The 16,352-nt window shown below is 44.5% G+C and overlaps 1 protein-coding gene across 8 annotated transcripts in view; it reads right to left on the bottom strand.

Annotated features, from left to right (window-relative positions):
- The window catches only part of ETV6 (ETS variant transcription factor 6), a 245,865-nt gene that overhangs the window by 215,102 nt on the left and 14,411 nt on the right, over nucleotides 1-16,352 (bottom strand). Inside the window, exon 1 of one of the 8 annotated variants that reach the window (XM_063672437.1) lies at nucleotides 12,626-12,728. The exons of 6 other annotated variants lie outside the window; for them this stretch is intronic. The gene's annotated coding sequence lies outside the window, so the exon portion shown is untranslated. Of the gene's footprint in view, nucleotides 1-12,625; nucleotides 12,729-16,352 lie in introns of those variants that run through there. One more of the 8 variants, XM_063672438.1, reaches the window with a different exon arrangement.

The following is a 16,352-nucleotide window of genomic DNA, read 5'->3' as shown; positions in this document are numbered from 1 at the left end:
TTTTACAGAGAAAAACTACAAGCCCAGAATGTTAAGAGTCTTATCCAAGGACACAGCTAGTCCCAATTCCCAGCCAAGTGTTAGTCTCACTAGACCATGATGCCAAACTAAAATGAAATCAATGAGAAGAGATTTGTAAACTTGAGAAGAGTAATATAATGAGAAAGCGTGTGAACACAGAGGATGAATACTGATGGATGCCTACAGAAATGGGGTAACTCTCCTAGATCGCTCATGGAGTCAAGAACAAGCAAGTCTGAAAGTTAAGAAGCTGTTTCTCCACCTCTGATACATGGTCTATGAAAGACATAAATCATCAGATGTTACAAATAATGGAAACTCTTCCTAAATGTGCCATTTCCCTGTGGGAGGAGAGAAGAGAGTGACAAGAATAAATAGAGTCAGATCCCATGATGGCTCCATTTAAAAAAGTATTTATTTATAGACCGGAGAAACATCAAGACCATTCAACATGCTTTGTGGCAAACCCAGCAAGAAGGAAAGAAAAGATCACTCTGTTCCTACCCTTCACCAGTCTGCAGAACCTATGGAACGGATGAAAAGATAATCTGTGAGAAGAACTAGCAAGCTTTACCGAAGAAGAAATGGTCTTTCTAAAAAATGCAACCATTGATTCATTTATCGAGCGCTAAGAACTTACTCTACCTATGCTGTGCATAACTGCTAAGAGTGGCTGTTTCTTTCCAAACAACCATCTGGTCTTACTTTTTTCTTTTTTTCTTCTACTATATAGCTGCTCAGGGCCTTACTTTGATTTCAATGCTAAGAGTCAAAGGGGTGGATAAAGAAAAAAAAAAAATGATCCTTTGAGACATGATCTTTTCCCCTAAAGCGCTTATTCCTTATTTCCCGCACACTCAGATTGTGTTAGAAATTGTATTTATACAAACACACACTAAGGACAAGAACACTCTCCTTTCAACCTCAATGACATTAATATCAGTGATGGTTAATTTTATATGTCAATTTGACTCGGATTATGGGGTGCCCAGATTACACATTATTTGTGGGTGTGTCTAGGAGGGTGTTTCCGGAGAGATTAGCTCCTGAACAGTAAAGCAGTTTCCCTCCCCAATGTGGGTGAGCACTATCTAATCCATTATGGGCCTGAACAGAACAAGGACAAGAGGCAGAGGAAGGAAGAATTCACCAGTCACTCCCTTTTTTTCCCCTGCCTCACAGCTTACATCGGGACATCTCATCTCATCTTCTCCAACCCCCAAACTGGGATATATTTATACCATCAATTCCCCTGGTTCTCAGGCCTTTGGACTCTGATTGAATGACACCAGTGGCTTTCCTGGGTCTCCAACTTGCAGATGGCAGATCATGGGACTTCTCAGTCTCCATAATCATGTCAGCCAATTTCTCATAATAAATAAATACATTATCTCCTTGTGGTTCTGTTTCTCTGGAGAACCCTAATAACTCATATTAATTCTTGAAGTTGTATGAACAGTAGAAAAAAGAGATATAATCAGAGCAGAAAAGGAGATTCCAAGAAAAGGAGAAACACATTTCTTCCTGCAAAGGGAAAGGAAACCAGGAGGAAGAAGGTGCTGCCATGTGAGTTGTAGAGTATATGGCATAAAACAATCAAAATGCGCCTCTAATTGCCAACCACCTAGGTCTGTTAGTTTTGGTAGCTAACCAAAATGTAGACTGACCTCCAGACTAAACAGACAGACCTCCTTCCTGACCTCAAGAGGTTCCTTTACCTCGGGCAGTTGATCAGCATCCATGCTAAAAAGCGGCACACATTTACAGCCTTCAAATTGGAGTGTGATATTGCTGAGATTTGCTCTGATCTCCAGGGCCTCAAAGCACTCTCCCTTTTTGTTCTGTTTTCTGGCCCAAAGTTCTTATAATAAGGATGTGATATGCATGGTACCTGGCCATCCATAATCCTTGTTCTTTAATTTATTCAGCAACAGCCATGTGTCAAGTGCTGGACCCCATGCTTGGCACTAGGAATCCAGAGATGGGCACAACGAGGCTCTTCATCCAAAGGGTTTGGCACAAGTGCAGGAACAGAAGCAAAGGGTGCTGACAGCACGGAGTGAAGTGTCCAAGCAGAGAACTGCACGAGGGGAAGCACCTACCTGTGCCAGAGGACGCTGGGAGGCGCTCCGGTTACTGCACTGGGAGATGTCAAGGATGAGCAGGTGTATGTCAAGTGAATTTTACAAACAATATCATGGTAGATGCTCTTGGAAACACTATAAAGTAGGTGCCACTATCCTCATTTTACGGTTAAGCAATTGGAAGTTTAAAGAGGTCCAGTAATTTGTCCGCCAAAGTTATAGAGTAAGTGGCACTAGTGTAACCACACTACACAGCAAGCCACTTCAATCAGAGGCCTCATCTTCTTCACCTGGATAATTCTGATAATGTCCAGCACATAACAGGTGTTCAATACGCATACATCCAATCAATCCAAGTCACTGGACTTCATATCCCATGTTCTTTTAGCTCTGTCCTAGTAAAACTAATCATGAAAGATTCATACAAAGAAAAATTTAGCCGTCCATCTGCTTAAGAAACAAACAACAGGTCTTAGTGTACTGCCGTCATTTCAGGCCAAAGACAGAGTGTATGTGTGTGCATGTATATATGTCCGTATACAGCCAAAGAATCTAGATGCATATGCTATCTATGTTCTCTTAGTCAGAGCCAGGAAAGAACTTGGATTCTCAGTAGCAGTTCAGTTCAGCTTTGTAATTATTGGCAGAGAGAGAGGCAGGAGGAGGGAGGAGAGAGAGAAAGGTTCCTCACAAAGCCGGACCCATCTATCTTGTTCTTCTTTCTCAGAGGCAGCAACTAGAATTGATCTGTGATCGTTTTTCCTGTCTTACAGGAATATCCAGAGAGCCACAGTGTCCTTGTAGAGAGAAGAGACCTCCCTTTAGTTGATTCGGGTTGGGTTTAACAACAAGCAGAAACTCAATTTAAAAACCAAACCACTGCAGGTTATGTGTAACTCAATATTCTGAATTTGCAACTAAAAATTAAAAACTCCATATTGTTTTCCCTGCATAAGCAAACTTCTAACAACCGGCAATGTCTGACAATAGTGCAGATATGCATTACCCTCTGCTAATAGTCCTGCAAAGCCCTGTGGACTGATAAGAATGCTCGGGAGAGCATCAGACACCGAGCCAAACACAGAAAAAAATCAAAGACCAAATTCTGTTTTCCACGCACTCCTTCAATTAACAGATATTTATGGAGCACCAAACCTACTCCCAACACTATGTTCATAAGCTCAAAACCAAGATGGGCTCTGATCTCATGGGCTTATTGACAAATGATGCATACAAACAAGGTGATGTGATAGAAGTTTCAAAATGGATGTCATGAGGGCACATATGAGGGACATCTCATCCAGATTTGAGGAGTTCAAGAAAAGACTCCAGGGAGATAAGACCTAGGAAAGAGCCATCAGCTGCAAGAAGAGAGAGAGAAGGAGTGTTTCAGGGAGTGGCATGGGCAAAGGCCAGGAGAGAAGAGGATGGCACCTCCGTAGAATGCTAAGGAGTTGGTGTGGGCAAGGGCAGTCCAAGACAAAGAGCAAGGGACAGGGCCAGATCACGCAGGGCCTTGCAGCCTGGTCAGGGTTAGTTGGGCTTTAACCTGAGGGTAATGGAGACTTGTCAGGGCAAGGAATGGTCTAGGAAAACAGGATGATCTGGGATTGGGGGAGGGAGAGGCAGAGTGGATGATCCAGGATCGGGGGAGGAAGAGGCTGACTGAGCTGTGCCACTACAACTCCTACATTTCCAAGCTGAGAGTAGACTAAGAAAAAGGCATAAAGCTTGTGTGCTCTGTCACGTTGCCTCGCTTGGCAGCTTCTAGTCTCTAATGACTGTCTGCTGTCCTCTCCAAAGCCATCAGCCAGGCAGGGCCCATTCCAAACTGACATGGAAAGTGACATGAACAAGCAAGAAGTGGCCATAGGTGATGGCGAGAAATAAAAGGCAAGGAATGAGATGGGAACCTTAGATGACTTCACAGGATTATTTCATTCAACCACTTCTAGGTACCCAGTTCCTCCTTCATCAGTTTCTTTCCCTTTCTTTTATTTTCTTTCTTTCTTCTTCCTGCATCAATTTCTCTCCCTTTTTCTTTTCCCTCCCTCTCCCTCTCCCTTCCCTTCCTCCTCTCTCTCTCTTCCCTTCCTCCTTTCTTCCCTCTTTCCTTCCCTCCTTTTTGTTTAGAGACAGAGGTCTCACTCTGTTGCCCAGAGTGAAGTACAGTGGCATGATCATAGCTCACTGCAGCCTCAAACTCCTAGACTCAGGGGATCCTACTGCCCCAGCCTCCTGGGTAACTGGGACTGCAGGCACATATTACCACATCCAGCTAATTTATTTTATTTTTTTATAGAGACAGGGTCTCACTTTGTTGCTCAGGATGGTCTAGAACTCCTGGCTTCAAGTGATCCTCCTGCCTTGGCCTCCTAAAATGTTGGGAATATAAGCATGAGCCACCACACCTGGTCAAATTTCTTTTAGAGGAAAAAAAAAATCTATGCCTTGCTGTAAATGAACATTTCTTCTGAATGTGCAATATGTGCTAACTAACTTTAGAGGGATACAACATGAAGTTTGAGAAAGTATATTTTCCAAAAGGATTGAAATGTATAGATGCCCCTGCTCAGTGGTAGAGAATACTTTAAAAATATGTATTAGGATAACTATAGGATTTCCAGGGACTTTTTTGTTTATTTGCTTTATTTTTGCTCTTTGTAGCAGAAGTACAAATGGCAGACTCTACAAGGTCTTCAAAGAATGTTTTCTGGGTAATTCTGAGATCAATGTAAAAACACCTGGGAGCTATAGGTGCTTGGGGGTTACAGAAGAACATCTAAAAAAACACATCCTGGTGTTCTCACTCCTTGTGGTAATAAACTGTCAGGGGCTGGAGGACTAGGCTTACCCCCATGGCTACAGCTAGGTCTACAACTATTAACAGACATATGCGTGCAAAAAGACAAGGCCTGTCTCAGGGAGCTGACGGAGGGCCTGGCTGTACCTTCACAGCTCATGATGCATTAAATGTCTTCCATAAATGTTGACTGAGGGGCTCCAGCTTTCCTGCAACATTAGGAGGGCAGCGGGTCTCACCAGATTACCCCTGTCATCCTTAGGGAAGCGGGGAATTGGTGGATCCGGACACAGCCAAAGGCCTCCTGAGCACCAGGGGCCTCCGCTCCTGGGGCAGTGAGAGAGTGGCAACTGGAGAGGTCTCTCCCTGCCCCTTCTCACATCATCATCTCTCTAGGTGGTGGACACTCATGCTTTCCTGGAAAACAGCGGAAGCAGCTGGCTCACCCAGGGTCGCACAACCAGGGCTTGATGGGGAAAACACCAAAAACACACACACACAAATAACCCCTACATCAACCCCTATGGGCCTTGAGCTGCAGCGCACATTTTAGCAGCACCACAGAAGGTGCCAAAGTGTTTCTATCGTCTCTGGCTGTTTTCTGCATATATTCATTATATTAAAACCACTGTCTCCTCTTTGGAAAGTAAATCTCGAGGGCAGGGACTCTGACCACTTTCAGAATCCTGCAACTTGGAGTCTTGGTGCTCCTTAATGAAAACTGCACATAAAAGAAACATTGCCAATGTTTAAAAGCCTGAGCTTCCCTTCCTAGGTCACTGGCTGGCCATCTGCTCTCTGGCCCAGAATTCCTGCTTTCCCTCTTCCTCCACACGCCCATTTGAACATCCTCTGGCATTTTATATTGCTGTGTCTCATGGCCTATGGGACTAACGAGGCAAGGACTTCCCAGAAATGAAGGCGAAAAAGGAAGGAAGCGAACAATCTGGCCACGCGAGCACACTGCTCTTTATTGTTTGCTAGATTCCGTGCATTGTATCTGCGGGGTGGTCCGCTGGTCCCCAAGGTAGAAGCCAACTAATGTGTCAAATATGCATTAAGATCTGTACCTTTTAGAGAAAGGTGGGATGGAGGTCATTCTTTCTGAATAAAGAGAAATTCCCTGAGATAGATTTGCATTGGTAGAGGAATAAAAACTTTACCTGCTTCAACCAAATTCCAAAATATGGCCATTCCATTCCTGAGTTTTGTTAGTCACCTCCACTCACAACAGCTATGGAATCACTGCCAAATCTCAGTCTAGAGACCATGGATACAGTTTGACTAAATCGGGGGAAAGGAAAAGGATCACTCTAACAACAGTCACAGACAATATCTGCCCAAGATCAAATACAGGATCATTACACAAGAAGACACTTGAAAATGGAATACAGCAATAAAAATGAGACAAGCTCTCTTACGTAAGAGAGAAACTGATGTATTTGGGCAACTACAAAGATGACATTTGGAGGGCCTAGTAGGAAAAAATATTGATTTCTGAAGGAATGATTCACTCCTCCAACATACTTTCCCTGTAATCACTACTTCCCAGACACTTCCTATGTAAACTCGGTATTACTAAAAACTCCAGGTCTAGACCTGACTTTACTGACTTTTTCATCTGTTCCATATAGAACTCTTCTATGGTCTCTCCTCAGATGCTTGGGCAGCAGCAGGTTTAGTATCTTAACAGTGCTTTCCTCTTGATACTAAGATACCCTTTATTTCATTCTGATTTGTAGTATGTATGAGCCCTTCTCTCCAACATCAGCCCTCCCGCAATAGTCACCCAGATTTTCTTCTTCATGGACATCTCCAAATTCTTTCCCAGCAGAGTAAACTCATCTCACATCCTGCCCCGCCAAATCCCCTCCTCATTCACCACTCCCACCTGCTCAGAAAGCTGCCCCTTCCGCAGCCAGGATCAACACCCTCATTCACACACCCTCAGAACACTGCAGCTTGGCACCATCAGAACCACAAATGGCCCGCTGCGAGAGCCCTGCACAGTTACCCAGCTCCAGCAGCTGAAACCCTCTCCCTTTCCCTTCTGTCGCTGAATGTTCAAGTTCAAGGTTACTGAGAAGTGCCAGATTTCGTCTGGAAAGTCCTCCAGTCAGTGAAAAGGCTGAAGGTATGCAGAGGTTTTCTCCACCAGGCAGCCTTCCCAGAGCGGTAGGATGGTGATAACTTTTGCTCTTGGCTAATTCAGGGTTTCCCACAAAGCATCTGGACTCTTCCACCGTTCTGATCAACCCTGTTCACCACCTTCCTACCCTCACCCCGAGGGGATCTTACTTCCACTTCGAACTTCAATATTGCCGAGTGGTACCCTTCTTAAGACTTGGCCACTCGATAATAGCTAATATTTCATAGCAGTGGCCCCGCTGTTAACGTGTGGTGGGGGTCAGTGAGAGTTCAACAAGGTGGCCGTCTGTTATGAGCAGCATGATTTATAGGCTATGTTGCTGATTATCTCTTAAAATCTCTTTTAGCTCTGCATTTTGGTGAAGAGCACTGTAGATTATACGCAAGCTTTGTCTCACCCCGTTAACGGAGGACAACTGTATTAGCCATCTGAGCCCGAGTTCCCATGCTACTTAATTGCTATGTCGTCGCGTTAACGAAGTTAGGAGGGGGGCTGGCAAGAGCGTAAATCACCTTCATGTACAGATATTTGTGGTTTTACTTTTCCTTTTGCCAGCTTGTCTCTGTTTCAATTGCCTACCATCTGCCTTTGAACAATCTAAGTGCGAGCAGATAGATTTTATTTGGAGGATGAAATGCTTTGAGCTCATCCTAGCAAAGCATTTTCATATACTGGTGTTCAGGGCATTTTCTGTTTAATAGGATCTCAGAGGCGATTCGATTTGGGTTGGGAGTTGGTTCCTTCCAATACTCAGAGTACACTGTCAAATAAAAACCTCCTGATTATATTTTGCGACAGAAGGAACAGGGTAGTCAAGGGTCCAGACGTCACCTCTCACCTTACAATGAGCCCTAGAAACACCCCACTGGAGTGCAGGTGACAAGGCAGACGGGCAAGTGCTGTTTTATGCATACAGCCTAGTTCCTACTCCACCATCCTTCATTCATTTTGAGCTTAAAAAAAAAAAAAAAAATCAGGTCCAAACATGAAGCACACAGGACCTTCTGATTTGTGGGTTTGTTTTTTTTTTTTTCACATGACCTAAAAACACCCAATTAAAAAGTAGGTTCATTCACTCAGTTCACCTGGTTGAGTTTTTCACACAAATAAGATTATTTTGACTTGAACCAATCTGTTATTTTGAAAATACAGCCTAAAATAAAACTAACTGCTGGGTCAAAAGCCAATATACACTGGTGGGAGTCAGGAGACCTGACTTCTAGTCCTAAAATGGCAATAATAGCCTTGGGACCTTCAGTAGGTCACTTAACCGAGCTTTGGGCCTTGGTCTGAAATACCTTAAAACTATAGCTCTAAATGTCTAAATTCTGTTATTCTAATGAATTTTTATTTATTTATTTTTATTGATACATATTAGATGTACATATTTTCAGGGTACATGTAATGATTTGATACATTTACAATCAAATCAAGTTAACTGGTATATCCATCACCTTAAATATTTCTCTTTCCTTTCTACTAGAAACATTCAAATTATTCTCTTCAAGCAATTTTAAAATGTACAATCGATTAACATGAACTATAGCCACCCTACTCATCTACTGAACATCAAATCTCATTTCTTTCTATCCAAATCTAATGACTATCTTCTGAACTACAAGTGCCTCGCAGTCAGAACTGATTGGATAGATGTCAGGATGATACTTGCCACAGTCCTTTATTTTTGGGACAGGAGACCCAAAGCATTGTACAGCAAACCCCAGGTTTAACGAAAGAGGCAAAAGAGACAAGGCTGCCACCTTGGGCCCCTCTCAAAAAGCTCCCAGAACTAGCCATTCTAGCAGCAGTTTTAAGCTAGAACCCTAATTTCCTTCTCTCTTCCCCGCCCCCCCCCCAACCTTACCCTTTTTCAGGAACAAGTGGGATGACAGCAGGGGAGAGGAGGAGGTCCCTGTCTTGGGAAAAAGAAAGCCCCAGGAACCTTTAAGGTTTGGGTTATTCCCATCACTTTTTAGGGGCAAGACAGTTAAGGAAAAGCAAGAACAACCCACAATCCCTGCTCACTTAATATCCCTCTCCAAAAAATATGGGTTTTAATAAAATGCTAGTGACTCTTCATTATAAATGATTAGAACCCAGAAAAGAATATTTTTAAAACCCTGCAAGGCAAGTTTTAAAGTGTAGTACTTACTGAAATGTCATGCTTTAGGTGGAATAATATTTCACCTACCCATCTATCCATATGAAAGCTATTAAAGGCCACTTCTCATTTACAAAGAGAGAATTTGTGCGTATGTCTGACCTGGTCTTAAAACTGATCCTACAAGCCACCTCCCTAAATCTTCTCCCCGGTTATATTTAGAAGAGTGTGAGCTTCTTTTTTGTTCCTAAAATGATGCTGCCCTACAGTGGGGTTAGACTCCAGCAGAATTTCCTCAATCCCTTCCATCTAGTCCCAGGACAGGGTGTGTTATAAACAGGATGGCACTATCCTTATAGTGAAAAATGTTATAAATGAGTAACAATAGTTAAAGAATATAAGTACTTGAGTAAAAGTTTGAATAGGAATGCCTACTTAGTTACTGAAATTACAGCAATAATTAGTTTCTAAGACCACTATTTGAAAAATTGGTAGCCTCAAACTGGGTTTCTTACCCAAACGAAATAAGACTCATATCAATTACAAAGAAAAGGGTAATTTTTAAGCTTTTACTCTACAAGAATCACATGAAGTACTTCTCAGTTATTAGAAATTTGAAATTATTGTAATCAAAAGCTGCCCAAAATCTACTGTTTTTCCCTTCTTCCTGAAACGCATGCTTGATACCAAATACGACGATGCCCACTTGGCAAATTTTGGCGATGAAAACTGATATAATCTCTAATTACAAGAATACAGTGTATCCCCGAAGAACAAGAAAATTTTAAAGAAAAAAAAAAGAAACAATGAACTACAAAATGAACAAGCCCAGGTGAACAATTAAGTACTAACACAGTAATTTTGGGAAGGAATGTGATTGGGGTAGAATCATGGAAAAGCAGAGAGAAGGGCAAGAAGATGGTGTGAAGATGAGTGAATGGCTGCTGGGGAAGAAGGGCCTGCAGATCAGTGGATGAGGCACACTTGCTTGTGAAGATCTCATTTCGGCACATCCTGCTTTAAAGGTTTACAGGCCAGACGTTATGTGCTGGTGGCAACGGTTTCTACTTTGGGAATACGAATGAATATATGATAAAATGAGGGAGGACCAAGATTATTTTATATTAATAAAGGAAAAGAGGGTTCCTATATGAATAGAACATGAATGGTAGCTCCCCAAAATACCTTTACAGAGGTGAAGGGAAAGAAAGGCTGGAAGAAGATGGGGAGGGACCCGGGGAGGAGGTGGAGAACTGAATGGTAAAGCTAAGTAAGCTAATAATAGAGGCAGAAGGAAGTACTGCGCCACAGGAGATAGAGATGTAAAGGCAGAAAAGCAGGCGAGCCTGGGAATCGCTGGTAATTATCCTGTTGCACAAGAGGCGGCACAGCCAGGGCCTCAAAAAGAAGAAAGAAAAGAAAGAAAAGAGAGAAAAGAAAGGAAAGAAAGGAAAGAAAAGGAAGAAAGGAAGAAAGGAAGGAGGAAGGGAGGAAGGGAGGAAGGGAGGAAGGGAGGAAGGGAGGAAGGGAGGAAGGGAGGAAGGGAGGAAGGGAGGAAGGGAGGAAAGGAGGAAACGATGAAAGGAGGAAAGTAGGGAGGGAGGGAGGGAGGGAGGAAGGAAGCGAGGAAGGGAGGAAGGAAAAAAGTCCATCCCTGTCCCTTCCCCTTCCTCCCACAGTCTTTTGGATCAGACTTCGAAGTCACTTACAATCCAAGCTTGAGATTGGCAACTGCGCACCTTATGGTTAAAGAGTCCTACTATGATTTGTGAACAGTATTTTGATGTTTTGGGAATGCATATGGGTTTGACGTGGTGTAAAGCCCGGGAAGGGGGAAGCAAAGCCCAGGAAAGGGGAAGCAAGTTTAAGGAAAACTTTTAAAAAGATATGTGTGCATGTGCGTGCGGGTGTGTACAGAATTAGACCTAATTTTAATTCTCCCACAAAGAGTTGCAAAGAGTTGTAGGGATCTGAAGACATGGCCCTGAGCTCAGTACAGCGCACCCAGAGGAAAGCCAAGTACAGGAGCAGACGGGCAGCTGCCTCCCATCTTTGAGCACAGGGACGTGCCAAAGGAACCGGGCTGCTGGCCCACAACGTCCAACATCCTGCTCTGAAGATGGCCCGTAAGGAGGTGTGTTTGTCTTTGTTTAACAGAGGTAGCACACCTGGCTGGGCAATTGTGCAATAGGAAGCCACAGGGGGAAAATTTCTTCCTGATCTCATCTTGTGATCAGATTCCGCCCTGAAGCATAAGGCTTAAGTGTCCTTGCAACTTTCATCCAGAAGAAAGAAAAACATACCAACCAGCCCTTCTCCGACCCAGCCAGGGATCATAAAAATGGAAGAAGTTCAGAAAAGACCCTTGGCATCTGTGCTGTCTTTGGAAACTGGGTGCCACCTTTGCCACATGGAAGACTAGTTGAAAGGCTATTCCTCTACAGCCCTAATCTCACATGATACTCTTTTCGATAGAAATAATTTGTTAGAATATAACGGCATATCCTTTTGTAAGGCCTGCCATATCAATTTTTTTTAAAAAAAACAGTGTGAAGTCCTTTACCGAGTCACCCATCACAATTTAGAATTTGGAAAGTACGTTAGCTTTTGCTGGGTGGAGGGAGAGGAGGGTGTCCCTCCCACACAGCTACACAGGGCACTTGTTATTGCATTCTTATTGGCATTTCAATCATTCTTTAAGAAAAGGCTCATGAAATTTTCTCCAAGGCAGGTCAATTTTTAAGCAATTTCAAGTGAAAACAATGTCCAACAGACCTATAGTTGTGGTAGTTCAAAAGTCTGTTCTCAGCTGGGTGTGGTGGTTCACACCTGTGATCCCAGCAATTTGGGAGGCTGAGGCCGGAGGATCACTTGAGTCCAGGAATCCAAGACCAGCCAGGCAACACAGTGAGACTTTGTCTCCACAAAAAATTTAAAAATTGGCTGGGCGTGGTGGTTCACACCTGTAATCCCAGCACTTTGGGAGGCCGAAGCAGGTGGATCGCGAGGTCAGGAGTTCAAGACCAGCCTGGCCAAGATGGTGAAACCCTGTCTCTACTAAAAATACAAAATTTAGCTGGGCGTGGCAGCGTGCACCTGTAATCCCAGCTACATGGGAGGCTGAGGCAAGGAACTGCTTGAGCCTGGGAGGCGGAGGCTGCAGTAAGCCGAGATCACGCCACTACACTCCAGCCCGGGCGGCAGAGTGAGACTCCATCTCAAGAGGCTGAGGCAAGGAACTGCTTGAGCCTGGGAGGCGGAGGCTGCAGTAAGCCGAGATCACGCCACTACACTCCAGCCTGGGCGGCAGAGTGAGACTCCATCTCAAGAGGCTGAGGCAAGGAACTGCTTGAGCCTGGGAGGCGGAGGCTGCTGTAAGCCAAGATCACGTCACTACACTCCAGCCTGGGAGGCAGCGTGAGACTCCATCTCAAAAAAAAAAGTTATCCAGGTATCGTGGCACACACCTGTAGCCTCAGCTACTTGGGAAGCTGAGGTGGGAGGATCGCTGGAGCCCAGGAGGTCGAGGAAGTGAGCTATGATCATGCCACCGTATCAAGCCTGGGAGACAAGGCAAGTCCCTATTAAAAAAAAAAAAAGAAAATAAACCACCAGGTTTGCTCTTCAGCAGGTTGCTAGAACCAAGACCATAATCTGCCGTGGAACTAAATGGCAGACAGTCTCCAGATTAGATTGTGACATACTAATTCTTAGGAACCCTAGGTTCATGAGCACCAAGCCCTAGGTCCTTGTGTCCTCTGAACACTGGGCCTGGTAAGGCTGTAAAGGCAGGGGAAGTAGAAGGGGAAGGAAATGGCTTCTCACTCAACAGCCTCAACAGTGAAGACACCGAGCAAGGGTTCTGGTAGCATTCATGGAGGAAACTTTAAGTCCATAATAGAAGCTTAATAAATACCTGATGATTACAAAAATTCTGTTCAACTACTATCCATCGGCCTTCTTCTGTGCCAGGCACCGTGCTGGACACTGGAAATGTAAGCAGCACATTGTCCGAGGATGAGGTGTGTACGCTGAGTGTTTAAGAGGGAGCACAACTTCCGTGACTGCCCCTACCTGAGCAGCTTCTTAAATGTGTATTTTCACATTCATATACAGACCTATGCTTTCTGCTCCCTAAGTGGTCCAGATCAGCACCCCTGTAACAACTCTCAACCTACTGCGCAAGCCCTCAAGGAGCCCATCTGAGCAAAGCAAGAAGACCCTTAAATGCCCTGAGTGGACAGACAGGCCAAGAGAAGCCGCGTGGAGACCGACCCACCCCGCAGCCAAGATGAAGTCAAATCTGGCAGGGCTGGCAGGCAGCTGCCACGTGGGTCTGCAACAGAGAGCCCCCAGCAGGCGGTCAGGAAAACTCGTGACAGTTTCAGGGAAACTGTAAAAGGACTCTTGCTGGGGTCTGGTTGGGTTCAGGAAGCCAGAAGTTTTCACATATCCTCATGCCCTGAATCCCAGCTGTACCTCAATGGCAACAAAAATAGGGAGAAAACGAGCTATTCGGGCTTGTGTGGAAGGCCCAGTTTTGTCTGCTTATATCTGAAAGTAACTTGATTTCTCCCAAGTGGTCCATTTCACACTTATCAGATCACACTTAATCAGATTCATAACCCTAACACACTCTCTTAAGACTGCCCTCTTTAAATAAATGTCACTGGGCTATCCACTGTAAACAGCAATGTTGAGGCTGTCCTACCATCCATAAGACATAACTTTGAGTTGTTTTTCTAGTCCCATAGTATGCCCAGTAATTCTCACCGGCTTAGTCCCTCCAGGCAACCCATTAGGAGTAAAATGAGAGCTCCAGAAAGATCTTCATCTCAGATAGGGTAGGAGAGAACATGGGCTGTACAAGAGAAGACTGGAAAGAGCTGACTCAATTAAGAGAGGGATTCTTCCCTTGACATGGAAAGGCCAATCACAGACCTCAGAGAAGTTTCAGCAAGCCGTGCTGCTCTTCCGGGCTATCTCTCCCGACTAGCTCTTAGAGGAATGGGGTGGGGGAGCAACTAGCAGCCCCATACAGTGGTGACCTGCCACTGGGTCCCAGATACCACAGCCAGCTATGGCCAAGACCGCACACGGCTATAACAAACAGCCACTGGTTCTCCCTCCCTGACCCAAGAGGCATCCTGAGCCACATCAAAAAAAAAGGATGATCAGTTAATACATTCATTTATCTTAGGCTGTCTGTGCTGTTTCTGGCACATCCAGCCTGAAGGTTCTCAAGCTTCTTCTCCAGCTATCTATATTCCCCTCTAGAAAGTAGGCAACTGAGAGGGAGAGCATTTGTGAGTGCCCTGTGTGTACATGTCAGTACTTACGCCTCACAGGAGCCCCTTAGGTATGGGAGGTGGCAGTATGTTCGCCCTGACATGGAGTCCTGATATGTTTCAAAACACAGGTCTCTACCTTTCTTCTTTCCTCAACCCTCACAGAGTATTTGCTCAGGATGTCAACTGTGTGAGGTCTTTATCCTACATATCAAAGAGTCTGGCACCAATTAAGTCCATAACAGAAGCTTAATAAATACCTACTGATTAAGAAACTCTATTCAATTAATAGCCATTGGTTGTCCTCTGTGCCAGACCTTGAGCTGGACACTGGAAATATAAAAATGAACCCATCAGACTCCTGTCCTCAGTGGGCTTTCAGTCTAGTGTGGATGATAATTCAAGGATAACTGGATTGTTGCCAATAACAGAAGCAAGTTCAATGAGCTGCGGGAACACTGTGCCCAGCAGCAACAGGGAGGCTTGAGAAATGGACTCCCAATGACAAACTGGCTGCCAGGCAGAAAGAAGATCGAGCGAAGATTCCAGGCATAAATGTTCATTACATGGGCTGGGCATAGTGGCTCATGCCTATAATCCCAGCACTTTGGGAGGCCGAGGTGGGCGGATCATTTGAGCCCAGGAGTTTGAGACCAGCCTGGTGAAACCCTGTCTCTACTAAAAATACAAAAATTAGCCTAGTGTGGTGGTACGTGCCTGTGGTGTCAGCTACTCGGGAGGCTGAGATGGGAGAATCACCTGAGCCCAGGAGGCAGAGGTTGCAGTGAGCTGAGATTACTCCAGCCTGGGCCACAGGGAGAGACCATGTCCTCCCGAGAAAAAAGTTCACTATGTGGTTGGAACATAATGTGGAGATGATACTAGAAAGGTAGGCAGTAAAGGGCCTTGCAGGTGATAAGAAGCTGGGGTTCATGCTACACTGTGGTGTGAGACAGAGAGTAACAAGATCACATTTTTATCTGCAAAGAATCATTCCAAGTTGTGTTGGGGGTGGGGAGAAAATGGAGCAAGGAAGATCAGAGAGGAGACAACCGAAAGGTCTGGGGCCAGAAGGAAGGCAGTGACAGCCGGTGTGGAGGAGAAAGACGAGTATGCACCAGACTGCTTGGCAGGCTGGAAAAGGCGGCACACCTGCCCTCCAAAGCTTCCATTCCAGTAGCAGTAAGAAGCAACAAGTGGAAGAGTCTGTTAGTGTATCGTGGACCAAACAAGGGTCACCGTTCGCTAACCTTAGTCCTGGATGGCTTTTGCGGCAGTGCTGGCTTTAAGTTGGCCTTAGAAGAATGTCAGAGAGGTGACTTGACAGAACCATTCATTTATTACCCTTCTTTTGGCGGTTCTCCCCTGTGATTCGTATCCTGGTTTTATTTAGCCCTATCTTCGTAAGACTCTTAGATTCTTGTAACAGAAACCTCCACCAAGAAAAGCTGCCATCTCCTCTCATATTAATCCCACTCATCAACATCTCTTGGCAGTTTCTGACTTATGTGGGACAAAAATAAATAAATAAAAACAATAATAATAAGACTTTGCCAGGCTAGCAAACTGATCCAGTCAGAGGATTATAAGAGACACCTGTTTTTCAATACAGCAGCTGCTAACACAGCAGAAGCATGGCATCGTAGTAACAAGAAAGAGTTCTCTTCCATTAAAAACCCAGTAGTAGCAGAAACTGGCATGGACTGATGTTCAACTATGTCACCTGAATGTGAAAAGAAGTTCAAATAAGACTAGACACATAACAGGAACCCTGCTTTGCCAACGTGGGAACCCAAATGCTAGTTTGCTGATGGGGAGGTGATTTACCGATTCATCCAAGTACACTAAGGCACAAATCCTTAAAGCGGCTATTATATACTTAAGAGTGTTATCAAAAACACACTGA

Source organism: Pongo pygmaeus, chromosome 10, assembly GCF_028885625.2.
Source record: "Pongo pygmaeus isolate AG05252 chromosome 10, NHGRI_mPonPyg2-v2.0_pri, whole genome shotgun sequence".
Taxonomy (NCBI): Eukaryota; Metazoa; Chordata; class Mammalia; order Primates; family Hominidae; genus Pongo; species Pongo pygmaeus.
Note: the sequence above shows the minus strand (reverse complement) of the source record. Positions and strands in the feature narration are given on the sequence as shown.